The 22,430-nt window shown below is 46.3% G+C and overlaps 1 protein-coding gene across 7 annotated transcripts in view; it reads right to left on the bottom strand.

Annotated features, from left to right (window-relative positions):
- KIF16B (kinesin family member 16B) overlaps positions 1 to 22,430 on the bottom strand; it is a 309,438-nt gene that overhangs the window by 121,830 nt on the left and 165,178 nt on the right. The gene's annotated exons all lie outside the window — the stretch shown is intronic.

Raw genomic sequence — 22,430 nt, 5'->3', positions numbered from 1 at the left:
GCTTTCTAAAATTGGGTTTTCAAAGTTTATTCAGGGTATAGCCATAGATGAGTGACGGCCTTTCCACTTTGGAGTCACACTCGCCCAGTCAGCTGCAACAAATCAGGTGAATAAAAAGAGAACTGGGGTACCAACCAGCCTAGGTCTGCCTAGTACCCACCCTTGTTAAATCTGCACCCCCCCCCCCCCCGGCCATACACACAAAATCTGGGGAACAGTGTGGATCAGACTGGCAGCCACTGAGCTTTTTCCTTTCACCTATGCCATTGATCTGCATTATGTGCATCACCAAAACTTAAAGGTATATTTCCAATTCTGATTAAGAAAATCAAGAAGTCTTCTCAATTTTCCAGTGTTTCTCCCCTCAAAACTGATAGTACAGAAAGATTGCAACCGCTGAATATAATTATGAGCATTTAGATGCAAACACATATGAAGGGCATAATCCCCCCCCCCAAAAATCTAAGCCCCTTTTGGCCTAAGGCCCTAAACGCTGAAAGTAGCAGCAGGGAAAATGTCCATTCTCAAAAAAATGTCCAAAATGAGGGTTTTTTTAAAGAATGGTCTCTACATTCAGCAGTTTAATCACCCAGACCACCACTACTGCTAACCTTAGAACACATTATCAACCAAACAATTGCCGAAGTCCCAAATGCCCAAAACAAGAACTTTAGGCGAAGGAGGGGCCAGTCCTTTGTCTAAAAGCTGGATTCTATAACCGGCGTCTGTCAAAAACAACACCGGTTACAGAATTCCCCCCACACAATAATCGCGACAGGAGAGATGCCTAATCTCTCCTGCCGCAATCGCGAACCCCCCCGAATGGCCGCAAACCACGGCAGAAGAGATGCCCAATCTCTCCTGCCGCGATTGCGATCCACCCCCCTCGAACCCCGACAATACCGGCAGGAGGGAGCCCAACCCCTCCTGCTGAGGCGGGGCCTTAGGCGCTTTGCCCAATCAGGCCCTAGGCTCGCCATTCAGAGGATGGCGGGCCTGCGGGTCAGATCGGCTTGGGACCTGTCCGTCCAGCCAACTTAACATAAGTTGAGTTGGGGTGTCGCAGGGTTAGACAGGGCTGTTTGGGAGGCAATCAGGGGTTCGGGAGAGGGTCAATCGGGGGGGTCACGGGGGGCGCCGTGGGCAGGAGGGCCTGGGATATCTCCTGTCCGTATTTGAGGGTGGGAGTGGGGGGAGGGTTCCCTCCTGCCGGTATTTTCAGGGGGAGGTACAGGGGACTTGCGTCTCCTGCCAGTATTGTTGGGGTTCGGAGGGGGTGGATCACGATTGCAGCAGGAGAGATTGGGCATCTCTCCTGCCGCAGTTCGCAGCAGTTCAGGGGGGATCATGATCGCGGCAGGGGAGATTAGGTATCTCTCCTACTGCAATTGGTGCGGTGGGGGATGGGCAGGTTGCCGGGGCTGCTGAGCTCATCGCAGCAGCTGCGATCAGCTCAGCGGCCCCTATTCGGAACTTATAAATGTTTTGACTTAGTCGTATAGCAAGTATAACCAAAACTTTAACAAGTTTGCCCAGTCGGAACTTATACGTTTTGACTTAGACCAAGTCTAGGTCAGCCCACCTCATGCCCTTTCCCCTCCTCTAAAAACGCCTCTTTTCGCTCTAGGCGTTTAGAGGCAGGGTAAAGGCCTAAGCTGGTTTCAGATACATCTAAAATCAGCTTTGATTATTGGTACTTGGACGATCTGTCTTTTTGATCGTCCAAGTACCGATTTAGGCCACTTTTTGAACTTCTTTTTTTTTAATATGAACCCATAGGTTTTTCAATATGGCACACATGTGTAGATATCAGCACTTATACTATGTTTTAAAATACTCTTTACCTGCATTAAGTGCCAACAAGCTGCCAAGTTGCCTCTGTTGATGTTTTAGGCAGTGGCAAATACAATATAATAGTTGTTCCAACTGATCATTTTAGCTGCCCTCTTGATTGACCTCATCCTTTTGAATGGCTCTCTGGTAGTAGTCTTGCAAGATTGCTGCTGGAGGTTGCAGAAGCAGCTATTTTGGGATTGAAGCTGGCACAAGCAGGAGTGAGTCCTCCCTTGCCACTTTCAACCCATAATGGCTGCCATGTCCTCCAATGGCAATCTTGCGAGACTACTGCCTAAGTTGTGGCAGTCATTTTCACTATGAAGAAGGCATGAGCTTGAGTGTCTATATGAAAAATGAAAGGAACAGCCTGGCAAGGAAGGGGAGACAGGGTGCAGAGCTCTTGCCACTTTCAACCCATAATGGCTGCCATGTCCTCCAATGGCAATCTTGCGAGACTGCTGCCTAAGTTGTGGCAGTCATTTTCACTATGGAGAAGGCATAAGCTCGAGTGTGTATATGAAAAATGAAAGGAACAGCCTGGCAGGGAAGGGGAGACAGGGTGCAGAGCCTGGCAGGGAGTGTGGGGTTGGGTGCAGAGCCTGACAGGGAGTGAGGGGGCTGGATGCAGAGCCTGGTATATATTAGTACACAATTTGGTTCAGAATGTCTTTTTTCTGGTTTTCCTACTCTAAACCTAGGGTGCGTCTTATGGAGCAAAAAATACGGTACATGGCAGCATAGCAAGACAGCATGCCTCATGCACCTTCCTTTCCTCCCCCCCCCCCCCCTCTAGTCTTCCTCTCTTTCCATACCCACTTACACTGGGTCCAAAATATTCCCTTTTTCTCTCTAATCTTTAGCTAGATTGTGAGCCTTCGGGACAGGTAGGGAAATCCAAAGTACCATTTTTATTTATTTTATTTTAATGTATCTTTAATCTATCTTCATTGTAAACCGCTTTGAACCTCATGGTTTAGCAATATATAAGAAATAAAATCAAATCTAATTAAAATCAAATCTAAGCTCTCAGATTCCAGCATCTCATATCCTGTGCATCCTCCCTTCCCTATGTGGCTGCTGTCCCCCATACCTCTTCCAGAGCTGCCAAGGAGCTGGCATACCCAATGGGAGATTCAGGGTTGGCATTCATTTCACCCTGACCCACCCACTGCTCCACCACTGGCACAGCTGATTGGTCATTGGAGGCAAAAGGAGTTGGCTTCCCATGCCGCAGTATGGGACCTTTCTTGCTGCTGCAGCACAGAGAGGCAACTCAGTGAGAGATCCTGACCTATCAGCTGGAAGTTGGGTAAAGACCCGCAAAAGCAGGAGACTTGGCAGGTCTGTTCTTCTGGTGCTTCAAAATTATTCTGTACCAGTGTAGGGTCTTCCTGTGCAGGCCTACACTCAAATTGCACAGTTGTGTTCTGCCCTCTCCCCAACAGTAAACACATTATGTGAAATGCATGAACACAGATAAATTTAAAATAAAAATACAATTTTATTCCTTCTTGTGTGTCCCTGTTTGACTACCCTCAGGGATTACTTTTACAAACACACATACACACGAGACTGCAGAGATAAACCGTCCTGCATTTTAACTGGCTTAGCATCAGCTGGACATGGGGACCGTTTGTACTTTACATAGGCTTCAAACATGAGAGCCATAAAGTCAGCATCAAAAACCTGCCCTGCCCCCCAGGATATCTAAGTCAGCATAAAAAACCTGACCTGAGATCCCCAGGGGATCTCTAAGACACCCTCAAGGGACTTCCCCTTTACTGTGGCTTCCATGCATTTTCTCTTTGCTGGTGGCGCCGTACTGCAAGAGGAGAGCTCAAGGAGGGATTTATGTCCCACTTCTTGAGTCATCTGTGCCTCTTGAGGGTCCTGGGAAGAGGGGGGGCTAAATCCACTGGTCCCGCGCCCCCCCCCCCCATCATGTGCCATGGCACACGAGTGCTCCTCAGGCACCCATCAAGTGCAAAATTGACATGATACTGTGGTTAAACCATCTGTGGAGTCCATGCTGACTGTTCCCAGACCCAAATGAGGTATTTTAAAGCAAGGGGAGGCCAAAAGCAGCCTGAGGGAGCTACAAAAATATAGAGAAAAAAATTATCAAAAACAGGATTTTAGGGGCGGGGGATTCTCAAGGAAGCCCCAGAAACTCCTAAAAAAACCAAATCAACTCCATCCCAATGTCTCTCATAGACAGTAATGGGCTGTACTCACTGTGTTGCAATGTGCTATGCCTGCATCAGCTCTCACTGAAGCTGGCTGAAGGAAAAGCTTTTTTGCCTCAGACAAGCAATCATATCTCCAGGGTCTTGTCTCTTCTGGCTGCCTTTTACACAGGCTAAAACAGCCTGAAACCCTCTATCCCACCAGTCTCACACGATTCTTCAGCAGGTACCCACAAGGTCGAAATACAGCCTGCACTCATGTGCTTCGGTCACAACCTGGCAGTGGCGTACCTAGGGTATGTGGCACCCGGGGCCCATCATTTTTTGACACCCCCCCCCCATGTAAAAAAATATTTTTTGTAATGACCATGAAATGGAATAAATGGTCAGAATAGAAACAGGCAGTGAAAATTTTCTTATATTCCAAACATAACATAACATAAATTATGTCTGAATTGTCATGACATCAGAAGTACATATGGAGTAGTTGCAGGTGATGCTTGGGACAGTTCTGATTGTGTTAGTTCGGTTTTATGTGTTTTTTGAATAGAAGGGTTTTTATTTCTTTTTGAAGGTTTTGCAGTCTGTGGTCGATGTCAATTGGTTGTAGGGTTGGGGGTCGAGTGTTGCAGCTCGAATGGCTAGGAGGTTGTCGAACAGTTTTTTTCTTTTGACGTTTTTGGTTGGAGGGTGTGTGAATGGAGCGTGAGTTCTCCTATGTCTGTTTGAAGTGGATTGAATTATTTAGCTGAAGAAATTAGTTACCCCCTCATCCCACACACATTAATTCTCTTCCATTTTTGTTCCCATTATAAAAAACACTGATAAGTTCCCAGAAAAAAAATACATTAAAATAAGAAGTGAAAACAAAGGCCCCTACAGATGAGAACATAACATAAGAATAGCCTAACTGGGTCAGACCAATGGTCCATCATGCCCAGTAGCCCATTCTCATGGTAGCCAATCCAGGACACTAATACCTGATCAAAACCCAAAGAGTAGCAACATTCCATGCTACCGATCCAGGGCAAGCAGACACTTCCCCCATGTCTTAATAACAGATTATGGACTTTTCCTCCAGGAATTTGTCCAAATCTTTCTTAAAACCAGCTACACTATCTGCTTTTACCATAACTTCTGGCCACTTCATTTTTAAGTTTAGATCTTTCCTTTCAAACAGAGACCTTGCTAGATGTCAAATACAGCACAAGGTAACTTCACATGGACTTAGCTGTGCAGGAAATGTGAATCTCCTCATACACCCACCATATAGTGCAAAAATGTGCAAAGGTCTGTTTTTTTCTTTCGATCACTACATAGCCTAATGCCACACAAGCAGCGCTGTTACAAACATATTCTGTAGGTCAATGCTAAGGATAACAAAGTTTCCTTCCTTGGACCAGAAGGAGATACTGATAAACCACTGGAAGAGATCCCAACACAACACCCAAAGACCCACTCAGTGTGTGAACCAATTGAGTGGAGTGGACTAACTGGGGGGTGGAAATGGGCCCGGAGTTTGCTCAGCAGAATTTCCCAGACCACCTCTTCCTCTCAACACATTGACACGCTGCCACCAACACCACTAGAAACACCTCACTGGGTAGGCCAGCTATGCTATAAACTTTATAAAACACATTATTATATTTTCTTATAAAGCACATATATTAACTGAACTCTCTGACATCCTCAGCCTTTCCATTCACAAAAATAGAAGGAAGAAAAGTTCACATTTCCTGCTGTTTCATGTCCCCGGCCTATACAATATTTTTTTTCTGCAGACCCTTCAAAAGTCTGACCAAATCCTTTTTTCACTTGCATTATAAAGTACTGAGGATGCCATCTCTCCCCAATCCCAGGTCCTAAAGTCTAAGACAGTAGCGCAAACTAATGCTGCCAGATTCAGGAAAAAAAATTTCGATTCGATTCAGCCTATTGAATTGGTTTTTCAATTCGATTTTCCTGCCCAGTTGGGTGATTTTTTTCAAAACTCCTGGTGGGTTTTATAGCTTTTTCACCCCCTTTGGCTTCTCCTAACCACACTGGCGCTGTGGTGTAAATAAAATAAAGAAACAAAAAGGACTTTTCCTCTCTCTGTTAAATCCTAGCTCACGTTTGCAGTCCAACACCAGCTCTGTCAGGATACACATTTCAAATCTGACATATTATAATCACAAAACAGAAAATAAAATTAATTTTTCTACCTTTTGTTGTCTGGTTATATTTCAAATCTTGTTGGTCCAAGGCTCTGGTTTTCTTCTGATAACTTGCTTGCCAGGGTCTCCATCTTTCTTTTTTCTGCGTGCTAACCATCCATCTGCCAATTCTGTCCTCCCTTTCCATTTCCCTTCCCTCCCCAGGAAGTCTGGTATCTTTCCTTTTTTTCATCTCCCTCCACAGATCCACCTTTTCTTAACTACCCTTTCATCCGGCATCTCTCCCTCCTTCCCCACCACCCCAGAGTCCACCATCTCTTCCTTTCTTTTCCCAATTACCCTCCTATCCAGTATCTCTATCCCTCCTCCACACCATCCCTTGTGTCCAATTTCTCTCCCTTTCAGTTCCTTCCCTCCCTAAATCTCATGGTCCATCATTTCTCTCCCTCTCCTCTATTTTCAGACCCATTATTTCTTCATCCCCCCCCAAAGTTTGGCATATGCACGTCTCTTTGAACACCCCCTTCCCTCCGTGTACTTCTAAACCAGGGTCCCCCCCAAAGGCCTGTCCCCCCTTAAAGGTCTGCCTGTCCCCCCTTGAAGGCCTGCACCCCCCTTGTAGGCCTGTCCCACCCCCTTGTAGGCCTGTCCCCCCCTTGAAGGCCTGTCCCTCCCCCTTGTAGGCCTGTCCCCCCACCTTGAAGACCTGCCTGTCCCCCCCTTGAAGGCCTGTCCCCCCCTTGAAGGTCTGCACCCCCCCAAAGGCCTGTCCCCCCCTTGAAGGCCTGTCCCACCCCCTTGTAGGCCTGTCCCCCCCCCTTGTAGGCCTGCCTGCCTGTCCCCCCCCTTGAAGGCTTGTCCCCCCTTGAAGGCCTGCACCCCCCCTGAAGGCCTGCACCCCCCCTGAAGGCCTGTCCCACCCCCTTGTAGGCCTGTCCCCCCTTGAAGGCCTGTCCCTTCCCCTTGAAGGTCTGCACACCCCCCCCGAAGGCCTGTCCCCCCCCCTTGAAGGCCTGCCTGCATGTCACCCCCCTCCCCCTTGAATGCCTGCCTGCCTGCCCACCCGCCCCACCCTGAAGGACCGCTCGCCCCCCTGGCCTCCCCGCACCACCTATGAAGCAGCACTACCTATGCTCCCGGCCTTGCTGTTCAGTCCCCACCACCCCCGAAGGACCGCTCGCCCCACTGACCTTCCTGCACCACCTATGAAGCAGCCGCAGCAGGATCGCGACGTCAGCTATCCCTGCGCTGCTTAGGCACTGCTTCCTGTGCCGCGTTCCCGCCCCTCCTCTGACGTCAGAGGAGGGGCGGTACCGCGGCGCAGGAAGCAGCGCTCAAGCAGCTCAGGGATAGCTGACCTCGCGATCCTGCTGCTTGCTGCTTCACAGGTGGTGCAGGAAGGTCAGTGGGGCGAGCGGTCCTTCGGGGGTGTGGGGGGACTGAACGGCAAGGCCGGGAGCACCCCTTCAGAGCTGGCACCCGGGGCGGACCGCCCCTCCCGCCCCCCCCTTGGTACGCCACTGCAACCTGGTAAAGCAGACTCCCAGGGGCTAAACCCCGAGCACTGTAATTCTGGTTCTGGGGAGTCCGGGATAGATGCACGTTGTAACTCTGGGTCTAGGGAAAGTACAAAACATGCGAATAATGCTAAAGGTGTCCAAGTAGCTCAAGCGGGAACATCCCCACTGAGACGTAATAAACATACAACATGGAGGGCTATGTACGTAAACGCCCCCAGTCTGGGAAACAAGATCCTGGAATTAGAAACAGAAATGAGGAATGCCGACCTGGATGTGGTGGCAATATCTGAGACCTGGCTCACGGACTCCCACGGGTGGGACATGGTCATACCGGGTTACAACTTGCTTCGCTGGGACAGGCAGGGCAAAATGGGAGAAGGTGTAGCATTATATATTAAAGATGACATTAAGGTCACCAGAATCACAGATGTCCACTACACTGGGGAATCCCTTTGGGTAAATTTGGCCAGAGGGAAGGACAAATGCCTGTATCTTGGCGTAATATACAGACCCCCAAGACAACAGGATGACCTAGATATGGAATTAATCGGAGATATAGAGAATATCACCTTGCGTGGGGACACAGTATTGTTAGGTGACTTCAACATGCCTGATGTGGATTGGGACACACTTTCCTCTGCTTCTGGCAGCAGCAGGAGGCTATTAAACTCTATGAAGGGAGCAAGACTCAGGCAACTGGTGTTGGAACCAACAAGGGATCAGGCAATACTTACCAATGGAGAAAGTGTCACAGAGGTCTCGGTGGGCGACAGATTGGCTTCCAGTGACCACAACATGGTATGGTTCAATCTCAGGAAAGGTTTCACTAAATCTACCACACTGACCAAGGTCCTCAAATTCAAGGACACAAACTTCAAAGAAATGGGAGACTTCGTTCACCAGGCGCTACAAAGCCAAGCAGAAACCGATAACGTGGAAGAAATGTGGTCGACTTTGAAAGCCACCATACAAGAAGCAACAAACCGCTATGTTAAATCAGTAATTAAACGGCGAAGGAACAATAAGCCACAGTGATTCTCTGCGGAGATTTCGGACCTTATCAAGGAGAATAAAAAAGCATTCATCTCTTACAAACAATCAGAGAAACAGGACTCTAGGGAAGTCTATCTGGCCAAGTCAAAAGCCGTCAAAACAGCAGGCCAAATTCCGCATGGAGGAGTCTCTAACGAAGAACATCCAGAAAGGAGATAAATCCTTCTTCAGGTATATCAGTGACAGAAATAAGAATTCAGGGGGGCTAGTACGTCTTAGGAAACCAGACGGAGACTATGTAGAAGCGGACTCGGAAAAAGTCCGTTAAATGAATACTTCTGCTCAGTCTTCACCCGCGAGGCGCCAGGACTCGGCCCTCAGCTATAGACAAGGGTTGACGCAGATGACCCGTTTAGTAATTTCGAGTTTACACCCAGCGGTGTCTACTGCGAGCTGTCAAAGCTTAAGGTTAACAAGGCAATGGGGCCTGACAACCTACACCCCAGGGTGCTCAGGGAGTTGTGTGATGTCTTGGCGGAACCGCTATCCACGCTCTTCAATCTCTCCCTTAGTACGGGTAACGTCCCGTTGGACTGGAAGACGGCTAACGTCATTCTACTCCACAAGAAAGGCTCCAAGATGGAGACAGCAAACTACAGACCGGTGAGTTTCACATCAATAGTGTGCAAACTAATGGAAACTCTAATCAAACGCCAATTGGATACGATCCTGAACGAGGAGAATCTACGGGATCCCCGTCAACATGGATTTACTAAGGGGAGATCCTGCCAATCCAACCTGATCAGCTTCTTTGACTGGGTGACGAGGAAGCTGGATGTTGGGGAATCCCTGGACATCGTATACCTGGACTTCAGTAAAGCATTCGATAGCGTACCACACCGCAGGTTGCTGATCAAGATGAGTTCTATAGGATTGGGCGACACATTGACGAAATGGGTTGGGAACTGGCTTGGAGGTAGGCTTCAGAGGATAGTGGCGAACGGCACCCCCTCCGAAATGACGGAGGTAATCAATGGAGTGCTGCAGGGCTCGGTCCTAGGCCCGATCCTATTCAACATCTTTATAAGAGACTTGGCAGAAGGGCTGCGAGGTAAAATAACATTATTCGCCGATGACGCCAAACTAAGCAATGTAGTGGGCAAAAGCACAACAGACATAAATTCAATGTCCGACAACATGATGCACGACCTATTCCTACTGGAGCGCTGGTCTAGGTCCTGGCAACTCAGCTTCAATGCCAAAAAATGCAAAGTCATGCACCCGGGCAGCCAAAATCCATGCAAGACTTACACCCTTAATGGCGAGATCCTAACAAGAACTGAAGCAGAACGAGACTTAGGGGTGATCGTCAGTGAGAACATGAAGACTGCCAATCAAGTGGAGCAAGCTTCCAAGGCAAGGCAAATCATAGGTTGCATACGCAGGAGTTTCGTCAGCCGTAAGCCTGAAGTCATTATGCCGTTGTATAGATCCATGGTGAGGCCCCACCTGGAATACTGTGTGCAATTCTGGAGGCCGCATTATCATAAGGATGTGCTGAGACTGGAGTCGGTCCACAGAATGGCCACCCGGATGGTCTCGGGACTCAAGGATCTCCCGTACGAGGAACGGCTGGATAAGTTGCAGCTGTACTCACTCGAGGAATGTAGAGAGAGGGGTAGACATGATCGAGACATTCAAGTATCTCACGGGCCGCATTGAGGTGGAAGAAGATATCTTCTTTTTCAAGGATCCCGCGGCAACAAGAGGGCATCCGTGGAAAATCAGGGGCGGGAAACTGCACGAGGACACCAGGAAATTCTTTTTCACTGAAAGGGTGGTTGATCGCTGGAATAGTCTTCCACTTCAGATTATTGAGGCCAGCAGCTTGCCTGATTTTAAGGCCAAATGGGATAGACACGTGGGATCTATTCACAGAGAAAGGTAGGGGAGGGTCATTGGGGTGGGCAGACTAGATGGGCCGTGCCCTTTATCTGCCATCTATTTCTATGTTTCTATGTTAATCCAAGTGTTAGGGCAGGCTGGCCAGACAGGTACCTTGCAGCTAGGGTGGACCACCCAGCTAGAGACTTCAGAACACTGAGTCTGCAGCTTCTCCTAGGCAGAGCTGTCCCAGGACTATTGGGAACCTCTATAGTACCCAAAGCCTCTAAGCAAAACGTTGGATAATACCCCAAAATAGGAACTCTAAGCAGAATAGATGAAGAGACACCTTCTCAACTCACTTGCAGAAGGAAAAAACTGAGGAGAGAGGGCAGTGCCCGGTGATTCAGCGAGATGGCATTGAAAATGTAGATGATGCCTTAGGCATACCTTGTGGGCGAAGATGCACTACCCACAGGTTCAGGACTCATGCTTTTTGACTGGAAACTAAAAACAGAAACACGCAAACAAAGGTTAAACTGAACTACCAAGAAGGCAGACTGCATACAATGCAACACCACAGAAACGGAGACACAAGTCCCCTTTCACTGTGCAAAATATAAAGATAGTAGATGTAAATTTGAAAAAAAAACAAAAACCTAACAAATCACCACTTTACAAATTAACCAATAGAAATAAAACTAAAAAAAAAAAAAGGAAAATAAGAAAATACCCTATTATTGGACTAATTCATTTTTCAATTAACTTTCAGAGGCCAAAACCTCCTTCCTCAGGTCAGTATACTGTTGTTATGGTATCCTGTCCTGACATGAGGAAGGGAGATTTGATCTCCAAAAGTGAGTAGGTCAAAAAAAAAAGATTACCTTATTTCCATTTTCTATTTATAAACGTTATCAATACAGCTACAATACTACTTTATTCTAATGCAACAATCTTTTTTCTACTTTTTGTCATTTCTGGTTTCTGCTTTCCTTATCTTTTCTTCACTCTCTTCTTTCTAGCCAGCATCTGTCCTCTTTCTCCCTTCCATGCAGCTTCTGTATTCTTTCTCTGCCCCTTCTATCCAGTGTCTACTCTTTGCCCCTTCCATCCACTATCCATCATCCCTCCCTTCCTGATGGAATCTTCCCTCTTTCTATGCTCCTTCTCTCCTTTATACATGATTCATCTGAGCTTCATCCCCTCTCCATTTTTCTCTCTGTCTCCATCCCATCATCCATGCTGAGCAATAGCAACATAAATATCTCTACTAACAGGCAAACTGTGAAATTAATTTAAAACTTGAAAAAAAAATCTTAGCTGAACATACAAGTAGCAAACATGTCAAATAGTAGCACTAATCCTATTTTAAACAGCAAGAACCCTACTTATGAATAGACAGCACTAGAAATATTACACTGGGCCCCAAAACACCAGTTCACATATTATAGGTTTAATGGAGCAAGTGGGGGCTGCTATAGATTTATACCCAGAAACAATATCCAGACAGAATACCACATACCTCATTTCCAAGTAAAACAGAGCAGACCCTTACCAAATACAGAACAAGGGATCACAAGTTATAATTTAAAAAATGTGTACAAAAATTTGAACCGGGAGCCCAAGTAGTCAAACTTGGCATCCTCCCTGTCTTGTCTGATCGCAATCTCAGGGTCATCTTTGACTCCTCTCTCCCCTTCTTCACCCAGATACAACATATCACTAAAGCATGCTGCTTCTTCCTTTATAACATTACCAAAATCTGACCCTTCCTCTCTGAGCGCACTACCAAAACTCTTATCCACATCCTCTTCACCTAGCACTTAGATTACTGCAAATTGCTACTCTCAGGTCTTCTGCACAGCCATCTTTTCCCCCTTCAATCCATCCAGAATTCAGCTGCACAACTCATATTCTGTGAGAGCTGCAATACTCATGTTACCCCTATCCTAAAGTCACTTCATTAGCTTCCCATCCATTTCCGAATACAATTCAAACTCCTCTTACTGACCTTAGTGCTGGAGAGGAGCCGGTTGTCTTGATACATGTAGGTACTAATGACGCAGGAGGGAGGTTCTGGAAGCCAAATTTAGGCTTTTAGGTAATCTGAAATCCAGATCCTCCAGGGTAGCATTTTCATAAATGTCCCCATTCCACACACAGGACCCAAGAGGCAGTCAAGATCGTCCATATGAGCCCTGCAGGCGTAAGGGGATGCATCCGTCGTGATGACCTGGAAATGAGGGGACAAGTGAAAAAGAAAACCTCTGAAAAGATTGGAAGAGGTCATGTACCATTGAAGCGACTGCAGAAGAGACAATGGCACAGATATATGTTGTGAGAGACGATTGGTCGCTTGAGACCACTGAGACACAAAGGTCCACTAAGGAGTATGAAAACGTAGTCTTGCCAGTCCTCTAAATTTTCTTCACACTTCTACCTCTACCCCTCTGTTGTAGTTCCTTCCTATTTCTCTTACTATAAACCGTGTCGAGCTCTACGAACGTGGAGATGATGCGGTATACAAACCTAAGGATTAGATTAGATTAGATTAGATATGGACAGGAGAAGTCATATGGCCTAGAAAAACCATCATGTGTCTAGCAGAAACAGTTGAAAGAGGAAGAAGTTGCTGACACAGATGTATGAAAATCTGAAGACGATCTGGAGGTAGAAACGCTCACATGAGAGTGGTGTCTAGGATTGCCCTAATGAACTGCAGATGTGATTTGGGTAAGTTGACTTCGAATCCTAGTGACTGAAGAAAAGAAATGGTCTGAGATGTTGCTTGGACCACTTCCTAAGATGAAACAGCCTTGATCAACCAGTCATCCAGGCAAGGAAAGACTTGATGCCATGTGATCGGAGAGATACGGCCATTACAATTAGGCACTGCGTGAAGACTCTGGGAGAAGACGCCAGGCCGAAAGGAAGTACGTTGTACTGGGAATGACATTGATTAATTCTGAAACGAAGTTACTTTGTGGAAGCCGGATGGATTGGGATATGCATGTAGGCTTCCTTGAGATCTAGATAGCAGAGCCAGTCGTTCCTATTGAGGAGAGGATAAAGCAGGGTGAGGGATAGCAATCTGAATTTCTTCTTGACTAGAAATTTGTTGAGAGCTCTGAGATCCAGGATGGGTCTCAATCCTTCGATCTTCTTGGGAGAATATCTGATCCCGCTGATCGAGGGAAACTTCCTCAATGGCATTCAGGAGGAGTAGGGATTGAACCTCCTTAAGAAGAAGGGAGGACTGTGCAGACTCCAAAACAGACTCTCTTAGAAGATGGTCTGAAGGGAGGGTGTGAAAATTGAGTGTGTAAATATGCCATATGATGGTGAGAACCCAGAGATCTGAGGTGATGAACTCCCAGCGATCTATGAAGAACTGAAGACGGCCTCCGATGGGTTGAGGCATAGACTGTAGAATGGGGAAGGTGACTATGCTCTAAGAAACATGGCAAAAAGATTGTGTTGATTTTAGTGGAGCAGCCTGTTGTTTTTGTTGTTGCTGACGTGATTGCTCTTGTGACCTTTGTCTCCTGGGTTGAGACTGGGTCAGAGGCAAAGGGTTTGCAGCAAAGCTTCATTGATAAGAAGATTGTGGTGAAGGGATGCGAAGGTGGAGGGTTCTTTTTAGGCATGACCAGAGTGTCCCACCTGGTCTCGTGGACAGACAACTTGTGAGTAGCCTTGTCCATGAAAATGCCAAGAGTTTGTCCCCTAAACAAGGGGCATTTGCTAGCCTGCCCTGGGGGTTGTCGATCTCAGACAATGTAAGCCAGGCAAGGTGGTTCATAGCAACTGACATTGCTGCCGCACGAGAGGTCAATTCAAAGGTGTAATATGCTGGCCTGACCATGTACTTGTGGAGATGGAAGCAAGTCTAATATGAAATGTTGGAAATTTGGAAGCTTACATTTCAGAAGTTATGTTTGGAACGTGTCCAGTTGTGTCACCAAATGCTTCAGATAGAAGGAAAAATGGAAAGTGTAATTACGAGACAGGTGAGCCAACTTAACATTCTGATATAGACATTTGCTAAACTGATGCATAGCCTTGCCCTCTCTGCAAGGGTGGTACAAAGGCATAGACACTGGCTCCGAAGAAGAGATTCAAGAAGGAGCTGTGGTTTATCAAAATCTGGAAAGGAAACCACCCTGTATAGTGAGTCCACATTGTGGGGATCCACCAGCACTGTAAGTTGAGGAATTGCTTGGGTGGCTAATCATAATCTAAGGCAGCTAAAAATTGTTTGGATTTTTCAGAATCTGCCTTTAAAGGAATGGGTAAAGCCTCAGACATATCCTTGAGAAATTTGGAAAAGGAGCTGCCTGAGAAGAAAAGTGAGTAAAATTACCTCCTGAGGAATCCTCGGCGTCGGAGAGTAGAGATTCCTTTCAGAACCCCCCTAGAGATCTGAATCTCTAGAAGTGCGGGACGGTGTGGAACAAACGGTACTGAAGGCTCCAATGCTTTGACTTGCGGAAAGCCGTCTCTGGTGACATCTGTAAAGAAGATTGGCGTCGAGAGGTCAATGTCGGTTCCCGTACCAGAATCGGTGCCACTATTAGAGACTCCTGGGTAGGTACAATCAGAGTCAAAGGCTCAGACTGAACTGGCACCAAGAGTTGATGTTGACATGGGAGTCGACATAAGTAGCCGAAATTCCTCCCATAAGTCCTCTTGCAGCAATTCTGTAATTCACAGCATTAAAGGAAAGCACCGGTACCGTTGGCCTAAAAGCCGGTACCCTCGGTGCCACTCAAACGCTCTGGAGATGAGAATGCCGGTATCTAGGCAATCATCGATACCGAAGCAGAGCTATAGTTGGGGCTGCTAGAGGTTGGTAGGATTTGACTCACTGCTACTATGACCCTAAGCCCAGAGGGAACAGGGAAAAGCTTGGCAGCCGGCTTACCCACTGTGAGGTGCGACACCGCAGACAGCATGGGAAGATCCAGTCTCGGCGCCCATGTAGTTGGTGCGGGCTTGAGTAGTACTGTTGGTGCCGGATGTCTGAAGGTACGTAAAAGGAGCTGCTGCTGAAGTGGAGTGGGAATGCACTGCTGAAGAAAAAAAGCAGAGGAAGCAGAAATTGGAAAAGTCGAGGGCCAGACACTGCAAGAAGAAGCGGTGGATGGCAGTGACCACAAGTGCCCGAGCAAGGCAACTGCCCATGTTGAGAACTATCGGCAGGAGGGACAGTAATGGTAAGACAGCCATAGGAAAAACAAACGCTATGGTGATCCATAAGGGCCCGCCGAACCCAAGAATATAATCTTTTTCATTTTTTTTTTTAGTAAAACAGAAAAAGAAAAGAGAACTGATTGAAAAGTCAGAAGCCGCGAGAGCGGGAAGGCAGCAAAACAAAAAAAAATTTTCAACAGCCGTTGAAAACACGACTTCTTAGCTCCACGGAAACTAAGAAACTGAGGGACTGCGCGCCCTATGTCGGGTGGGAAGGCATTCGCACATGCGCGATTCGTGCTATCGCAAACTTTCTAGAGTCTTATGATGCACTTTTAAAGTGGTCCGTACCAGGGCTCCGTCGGTAATGTCACCCATACGTGAGAATATGCTGCCTACTTGTCCTAGGATAACAATGGTTCTGTGGTCAGAAGGATGGCTATCAATGATATTTACTGATGCCTCCACCCCCTATCAGGCAAAAAGAAGAGGGGACAAGTTGATATTTCTGTTCATCTACTGTTGCAACAATATGCACTACAATCTTCATTTAGCTTGCTTACCTAAGGAGTTTGAAATCCTCTTTAAAATGACACAGGCAAGGAACTCAGAATTTTTCTCCAGAAAAATAAATTTATCTGTGGAACTCTATTCCAAGGGAATCTTATAGAATACCTGTTAAATGTGTGATAAGGCTTGGTTCTTGGATTATCTGTGCACTTTTAGTTACTCAAGATCAGGCAGGTTTTATGTCATTAATAATTTGAAATTTATTTTTTTATACTATTTTATCTTTCTTTTAATTGGTTATTCATATTTTACTGCTCTTTGATTCTGATAGTATGTTTGTTCTTGACGATAGTATCTCAATTTGAGCATACAAGTAAACTGGTTATTAATCTGAAAAATGCAAAGTTACTCATATTTTGCAGGTGTTCTCCAAGGACAGCAGGAAAGTATTCTCACATATGGATGATGTCACCGACAAAGCCCCGGTGCAGATGATGCCCAGGGTTCTGTAATTTATAGAAGCCTTTGGCAAGCCTCCATCATACATGAGTGTCTTGCCGCCTGCCTAACCTGAGACCTGCAATTGGATAAAAAAACAAAAATAATTTAACTTCTAAGGGAGGTGGGAGCATTTGTGAGAATACTGGTCCTGCTATTCTCAGAGAACACCTGCTACAGCTGAATAACTTCACGTTCTCTAAAGACAAGCAAGACAATTTCTCACATTTGGAAAGTGTAGCTACCAAGCTCACAAAAAACAAACAATGTCCAACATGGACTTCCAATGAACCAATAAAAATAAGAACAATTCCAGCTATGAAGTTGCAGCCTAGAACACGAAAGAATGGGCCTAGGAGGTTGAAGCTGGATTCTAAAATTCTGTAGAACTCTATTTATCATATTTATAACTCACTCAATCATGTAATTCACAGTGGGTTACAATAAAAACATACACATTAAACAAGACAAATTAGTTAACCTTTTCCAACAACAAATATACCAAAATGGACCACATGATCTTATCTGACCAATCTGGCTGCCATTTTGAGACCTTTTCAGTGGAGGTGTACTGCAAGTGAGCTACAGACACAGCTATGGCTCTGACATTGTGAGGCATGACATCACCCTCAAGAGTCAGCACAGCCTGGCCATAAGTGAAAGAGATGCATTCTGCTAGCCAACTGGATACAGTTGTGTTTACCGATGCCTGCCCTCACCCTGTTTGAGTCAAAACAAACAAAAATCTGGGGGGACTGTCTGTGGACTTTAATCCGCTCCACATAGAAAGCCAAGGCTCGCTTATAGTCCAAGGAACTTACGATGCGTGCAAAGAACTATTCTGTTATGATGTAACAGTGTAAGATATTAGGACCTACAACACAATGAAATGAGCTTAAGTGACTGCCAACCAAAAATATTTTCCAGGTTGGGTACCGTATATAAACCCATCCAAGTATAAACCAAGGTAACCTTTTCCCCCACCAAAAAGGTGAGAAAAAAGGTTGACTCGAATATAATCCAAACTCACAAGTCTCACAAGGTTACTATGGGAACTCGCATAAGCCATTTTGAGTAGTGAGACTGCATGGGGCAGGAGCAAAGGAGGATCGCTCTTACCCTGGCTTCCTACTGGACCAGTAGGGCTTAAGGAAGGCCTAGTGAGGTGCCTGTGTTAGGTCCATGTCTGTTTTATCATTCCCTCTTGAGAAATTCCCTTACTATTTGTCCTGTTTTAATTAGATTGCAAGCTTTATTGAGTAGGGATCGTCTCTTAGACGTATGCAGTGCTGTACATTAAATATGTAAAGGTGCTATAGAAATGATAAGTAGTAATAGAAGTAAGACTCAAATATAAAGCGAGACCCTTTTGGGCCTTTTTTGACCCAAAAATCTAGGTTTATAATCGAGTATTGTATTTTTCGCTCCATAAGACGCACCTGACCAAAAGACGCACCCTAGATTTAGAGGAGGAAAAACCAAGAAAAAAATATTCTGAACCAAATTGTGCCTCTGAACCCAGCCCCCTAGAAAAATAGACAAATATACTGCAGAAGACAGATTTTGATCACTAAATTGAAATCTTACCTTTGTTGTCTGGTGACACTAGATAGAAAAAGAAAGAAAGAACTTTCTTTCCTTCCTTATTTCCTCAGGCCCAACAATTGTCTCTTTCTATTCCCTCCCTCTTTCCTTCCTATGTCAAGTTCTTGCCCCCTCCCCCTCACTGCTTCCCAGCCTTTGTCCTTCCTCCCTCCTGCACCGAAGCCTGCCTGCCTTCCTCCCTCTTGCACCGAAGCCTGCCTGCCTTCCTCCCTGCTGTGCCGATTCCTCCTCCCTGGTCCGCCAACAGGCACTGCCACCACTGAAAAACGTCCCCTCCCTCCCCTAGAACTAGACTTTTTAGCAGGCACCATAAGGAGCACAAAAAACCCTTCACCAAACCCTGGTAAACCTCAACCTACCAACATCCCACTACCCCAAATAAAGAGAGGCTCACCTCCTAGGCCGTGTCCCACCAGTACCACTAGCACACCTGCACCAAGCTACACACACACACACTACTGAACACCCTCCTCTGAACTTGCCACAGGAACGGGCTATCACGATCCTTAAGGCTACACCGCAGGAACTGAAGCACTGCCAACGTCTCAGGAGACCGAAGATCCTTCGACAGAAGTCCAAAAAGCCGCTGAGGATTTTGAGGATCCTGCCTTCCTGGACCGCAGCACACTCAACTCGCACACCCAATGCAACTGCCGACACGGCATAGTGGCTGACTCCTGCTGCCGCAACTCCAAGAAGGGCCAGCGGCGTGCAATCGGGCCCACAAGCTTTCCCCTGACATCAATTCTGACGTCGGAGATAAGGTCCGGGCCAGCGATTGGCTGACCTGGACCTTCTCTCCAACATCGGAATTGATGTCGGGGCAAGACTTGTGGGCCAGATTGCATGCCGCTGATCCTTCTCTTCCTTTCCTGTGGTGGTAAGAGGGTAAGAGGGCGGTAAGCAGACTTCACTGAAGAAGTCTTGAACTGGCAAGGGAATACTCTAGGATCAAGTTGAGAAACAACACTTTAGATGACATGAATCAAGTAGCTCAAAAGGATCTTTCATTAGCTAGGTGAGAATGACTTAGAGGTCCCATGACAGTCCGAGGTTTGATGGAGGGGATGGGGAGGTGGCTCATCAACAGCAAACTCTCATGAAGCAAACAGCAAGAGACTGTAGGGAGATGAGTACTTTCTACATGGTGATGGTAAATAATAAGGTCCAAATTCTATAAATGGAGTCCCGATTGTAGGTGGTCAACTGCTGCCTAACCAGCCAATTGGGGCACACGTTTTTGGGTTGTTGTTTTTTAAAAAAAAAAAAACCTCCTGTAGCAGGCACCTCCGGGAGTCTAGAGAGTCGTGTAAACCTGCCTAAGCTCGCCTAAGGCTAGGCGTGGGCGTGCCTTGTCCTGGATGTAGCTTTAGGTGGGCCTAGGCAGCCATACGTGCCTCCCTAGGCCAGTGATAGATGCATACAATTGTAAGCAGGCATGACCGCTGAGCTTATCACAGCAAGGGATCTCCCTGCCACAATAAGTTTAGCGGCTGCAACTGCTCGTCCCCCCATCCATTGCTGGCAGGAGGTATGCCCAGGCCCTCCTGCTGGAACCCCCCACCCCATACATTGCCAGCAGGAGGGATGCCCAGTCCCTCCTGCAAAAACCCCCACCCCCATAGGGGTAGCATAAGGGATCTAAGGGATCTGGCCAATCGAAACCTTAGGCCACTCCCAGTGCATCCCAGAATGTACAGCGAATGGGGCCTAAGATTCCACTTGGCTCAGGTACCTAAGGCCCCTCCTACAGGAGGGGCCTTAAGCACCTGGGCCAATCAGGGCCTAAGGCCCCTCCCTGGTGCATCCCATGATGCACTGGGAAGGGGCAGGCCCACCATTCACGAGATGGCAGGTCAACCAGCTGGAGGCAGGAAGGATGCCTTCGGCCAGCCAACGATTTAAGGTAGGGAGGTTCGGGGGGGGGGGGGAACATGCCCGCGATGTTTGGGCATCTCTCCTGCTGCGTGATGTTGGCGGGGGGGTTCCGGCAGAAGGTGCCAGGTATGAGGATTCTTGACCTGGTCAGCACTACTATTGCCAGACATCGAGACAGGGGGAGACCTCCTCAATGTTGATGCATCTCCAGTGTCTGGTGCTGCTATAGAAACCATGAAGACTGATACTTTTGATACTGATGGACCAGACTTCCATATGCCAAAGTGCCTCATGCACAGCCTCTCCACTTTTTTGGGGTTCACTTCTGCAGATGAGGACAAAGAAAGCAATTACAGGATTTATGATAAGGCCACAGATATGTTAGGCACACTCATGTGGATAAGTCACAGACATGGCCCTAACAGTCTGTGTACTGTTTAAACCCATTTGCAAGATTTTGGGACATCATGGGAAAAATAATCAGAGCAAAATCAAATGGTTCAAATAAATTTATTATTATTATTTTTTTTTTTTTTAAGATCTGGAGAAGAGATGGGAAGATATGATAGAGGTCTATAAAATACTGAGTAGAGTGGAGTGGGCAGATGCGAGTCATTTGTTTACTCTCTCCACAAAACTAGGACTAGGACTATAATATAATGAAGCTATTAAGTAGTAGATTTAAAACAGGAAAAAATATTTCTTCACTTAATGTATAATTAAACTCTGGAATTCGCTGCCAGAGAATGTGATGAAAGCAGTTAGCTTAGCAGGGTTTAAAAAAGGTTTGGATAACTTCCTAAAAGAGAAGTCCATAAGCTATTATTAAGATGGATATGGGGAAATCCATTGCTTATTCCTAGGATAAGCAGCCTAAAATATGTTTTACTCTTTGAGATCTTGACAGGTACTTGTGACCTGGGGGTTGACCACTGTTGGAAAGAGGATACTGTGCTTGATAGACCTGCAGTCTGTTCCAGTATGACCTGGCTCGAAGCTTAATCCTAAAGGAACCATGAGGCACAAAAAAAATAAAGAAACGGAAGAGTGCCAAAAGTAAAGAAAAATGGGAGAGGGAACAAAACTGAAGAAACAAAAGAACATCCCATGCTACTTACAACTAAAACCAAGAAGTTATAAAAAATCTCCTTCAGTGAAAGACACTCACTTCAACAATAAAAGATGCGTCTATACATCTCCATGACTCAGAGAGGGGAAAAGGCACTCGTACATGAGCAGTGGGGGCCTGCCACAGGCTTCTGAAAATTACAAAATGCTAGGGAGCATCTGCACAAAGGCTCAATCGGGGACGTTACCACACATGTGAGATATGATGCCCTGCTTGTCCTCATAGAAAAAAACAGTCCAGGGCCGCCATCAGAAATTTCTGGGCCCCTTACTGAGCAATCCTATTGGGCCCCCCACGCACCCCTTCCCCCCCCCCTTCTTCCATGGGCCGAATACACACATACTTTTCTCTGTCGCCGCACTCTTTGACCAAAAGATTTGTAAGCCTGCAACCACGTCAAGGTAGACTCTTTCAGCAGCTCCCCTCCCTCCCCCTTACCTTTGTGGCCAAGTCAAAATGATCTACCAACAATAAAATTTTAAAAACACAAAGCACGCTATACGCAGAGAAATGTTAATTATCATTTATATTCCGCGGGTTTTCAAAGAGGTCAAGACAGATGACTTTATGCAATGTCACCTCAGTAACAACTATACAAAAATAGACAAATATTCCCCCTCCCTTTTTACTAAACTGCGATAGCGGTTTTTAGCGCAGGGACCTGTGCTGAATGCCCCACGCTGCTCTTGAAGCTCATAGGCTCCCTGTGCTAAAAAACACTATTGCGGTTTAGTAAAAGGGGGCCATAGTGCAAAATATAGACAGCATATATAAATTCTCAAAACGGACACATTTTGATCACTAAATTGAAAATAAAATAATTTTCCTACCTTTGGTAATTTCATCAGTCTTTGGTTGCACTTTATTCTTCTGACTGTGCATCCAATATTTCTTCTCTTCTTTCAGCCTCCTGTATGCTTCCTCTCCTCCAGATCTCATTCCCTCCCCAAACTTTTTCTTTGTTTCACCCTGCCCCCTTCTTTCTTTTTCTCTCTCTCCATACCCCCTTTCATTCTGTATGTCTGTCTTTCTCTCTCTCTCC

This window comes from Geotrypetes seraphini, chromosome 3, assembly GCF_902459505.1.
Source record: "Geotrypetes seraphini chromosome 3, aGeoSer1.1, whole genome shotgun sequence".
Classification (NCBI taxonomy): domain Eukaryota; kingdom Metazoa; phylum Chordata; class Amphibia; order Gymnophiona; family Dermophiidae; genus Geotrypetes; species Geotrypetes seraphini.
This window is presented reverse-complemented; position numbering and strand designations above follow the sequence as displayed.